We start from the raw sequence: 2995 nt of genomic DNA, 5'->3' as shown, positions 1-2995 counted from the left end.
GACCTTAGGTTTATTTTTTCGTGAATGGGGTCTTGGGGAAAGAAACCCGAAACTTAAATATAACTTAAAACGCGTAAACGACCTTTTGACCCAGAAACAGCCCGTTTCGCGATGGTTCCCAAATTCGGGTGCATCGCGCAACATTCTGAAGCTAAAAACTCGAGTTGTGGGATCTCTCCGCGAGCGGAAGCCATCCGCGCGCTCTCTCGCCCTCACGCTCCCGAGAAGCGACAGGTGTCGGTTTTGCACAGGTATTCAGTAAAATGGGCATAACTTAAATCGTACATAACTCTGTTCAAGAACCATAATATACCGTTGGAAAGCTATTTCAAAGGGCTACAACTTTCATCAGAAAGGTTCCTCAATTCCCAACGGATTTACCTGAAATTTGGCTGGAAGTCAGACGTATCGAAAACTTAGCCGATTCTATAGGATTTCAAGTGCCTTACTATTAGCCATATTGAGATGATCATATCTCCTTGATCCGATCTCTGATTGGCTTGGTCTTATATCGTTAGAAAGGTATTTCACGTACTACAACTTTCATTGAGGGTACTTTCCCAAATTCCCAACTAATCAAAGAGTTATCACTACCCGAAGTAGGCCTATCAACCATTTTCGCAAAACGCTCAAACCTTCAATTTTTTTTTTTTTTCGCTAAAACTCTAATGATATGAGTCTAACCTTAGTTCTAAGATACGGGGTGTTACATTTTAGGATTTTGCCAATAATTTGGATCCCTTGAAATTGCCCAAAAGTTCACAAGGGCCATTGTGCCTTTGGGTATAACATAGCCATTAATCTCACACTCTTCCCTGGATTCTCTTGGAGCTAATAATGGAGCTAAAGGATGAAACCTTACAGTCTCCTTAACTACCATTTTTAGGTATTTGAGTTTTTGAATATCAGTTTGATCAATTCCATTTTCCTTTCCTTTGAATACTTCTCTCACTTCATCCTGTGCTTTCTTCATTATTTTGGGATTTTTCATTAGTTCTGAGAAAACCCATTCCATTGTTGATCTTTGAAGTTGTAGATCCTCCTGCAAACAAGTCCTTCATATCAACCTTAACTAATTAAGAACTATAGAGATTTTACTAGACTACATTTCATTAGAAAATTTAGGAACTATAAGGCTCAATGGTCAACAAAGTGGGTAAAAACTATGTAAGACTAAAGTTTAAATTCCAGCTGAGTCAAAAAATGCTAGGTGATCCCATCCCTTCTGTCAAAGCTGTGTCTTTGGTTGGATATAACAAGTATCTAGTGAAATAGTCGAGGTGTGTGTAAGATTGCCATACACCACCATCTTAAATACACACATATATATAAGAGAACTATAAGGCTCAACTTCTTGATCTCTTTTACTTTTTTCTTTATGGTTTTGGTTTCTTGTGAAAAATCTAAACTAGGCTTTAAAAAACTTAAGTAAGCAAAAATAAGTAGAAAAATTACAAAGCAAACGGAAAGAAGTTAAAGAAATAAAAGAGCTGCCACTTACAATGATTATAGCTTTGATATTATCCCTTGTGATAGGAATTGAAAAATCTTGGCTCTTTTGAAGCCTTAGGAGAACATCAACTATATCTTCTTCGTTAGGCACACTATTTTGGAATTCGTGTTCATTGATAATTTCTTCTAAAAGAACATTAACCTCGTCGTGCATTTTACGCAGTTTGTATTTTAATCCACTCATCAAATGAATTATCTTCACCGAGGGAAAAAGATCCGCAAGATCAAACACTCCAGCTGCACCTGCCACTGTTCTCATGATTTCAATTAAAGACCCCTGATTTTTACAGGCCCTGCCTACACTTGCTTTGCAAATAACCGAATTCGTGTACAAAGATAACGTTTCGGTCATGTTGATTGGACCTCCCTCAGAAGCAGAAATTTTAATTGAGCTAACAAGATAGGTTATCTCATTGAGCATCTTGGGATAAAACGACAAGATATTTTTATGACTAAGGAGTTCTTGAATACAAATTTTACGCATTTGTCTCCAGAAATCACCGTAGTTACAAAATCCCATGGTCATAAAACATTTCCATCCCAACCAAAAGCACCGGTCGATTAGAGAAATTAAGATCACGTTTTCTCATTACTTCTCTAACCATTAGAGGTGACGACACAACAATGGCTGAACGTTCGCCGAGTTTCATGTGCATCAAAGGTCCATGTTTTGAGGCTAATTTAGCAAGAGTACGATGGGGTAGCAACTCAGATGATTGCCCGTCAACAAGTTGGTGTAAATTTCCTATGAATGGGAGTTTCCAAGGGCCTGGAGGCAATTTTTTGTTACTATTACACTCTTTGTACCACTTAGGGACAAGTAAGGACAAAAGAAGAAATAGAGTGCCAAGAAGAAAAGATAGCTCCATTTCCATTGTGTATTGAAAGAATCTTAGCTGAACTTGGGTGTGTTTATAGGATATAATTTGTCACCTATTTATACAAGTGTAATCTATCGTGATTGAATGGAACTCTTAAAGGATCTTCAAATAAATCATTCTGCATGGATATTTTTTCTAATTTCATACTGTAGAAGCCCGTCACACACGACATTATATTGCACCGGTATGCGGCCAACCTGGTAGTTGCTGGTCAAGTTCATTGTTAGATTTGAAACTAGATGATGAAAGCACGGGCCCAACACAAAAAATAGTATCACACTTTTCTTTTTAGTCTGTCTAAAAAATAATGATATATTTTTATGTTTAGAAATCATTTAATTTGAAATTTTCCCTCTTATCTTTAATGAAATGATTTAAATCCACATAAATCTATGACTTGTTTTAGACCACAAGTTTCAAAGATCTTTCCTTTCTTTTTTAAAGCACGTCTTAGGAGTCAAATTATGTCACGTAAATTAGGACGGAAGTCTTTTAGTAATATAATTATGAAATTTTTATTATAGAAAATATTATAATTCAATTAATTGAAAATATCAATAAATTATTTTACTTAATAAAACTTCTCCCGTATATGACTTTCC

At 36.1% G+C, this 2995-nt stretch overlaps 1 pseudogene; it reads right to left on the bottom strand.

The window, feature by feature from the left end:
• Positions 1-706: 706 nt before the first annotated feature.
• LOC132050844 (premnaspirodiene oxygenase-like) lies at positions 707-2457 on the bottom strand (annotated as a pseudogene).
• Between the last annotated feature and the right edge of the window lie 538 nt (positions 2458-2995).

This window comes from Lycium ferocissimum, chromosome 1 (genome assembly GCF_029784015.1).
Source record: "Lycium ferocissimum isolate CSIRO_LF1 chromosome 1, AGI_CSIRO_Lferr_CH_V1, whole genome shotgun sequence".
Taxonomy (NCBI): domain Eukaryota; kingdom Viridiplantae; phylum Streptophyta; class Magnoliopsida; order Solanales; family Solanaceae; genus Lycium; species Lycium ferocissimum.
Note: the sequence above shows the minus strand (reverse complement) of the source record. Positions and strands in the feature narration are given on the sequence as shown.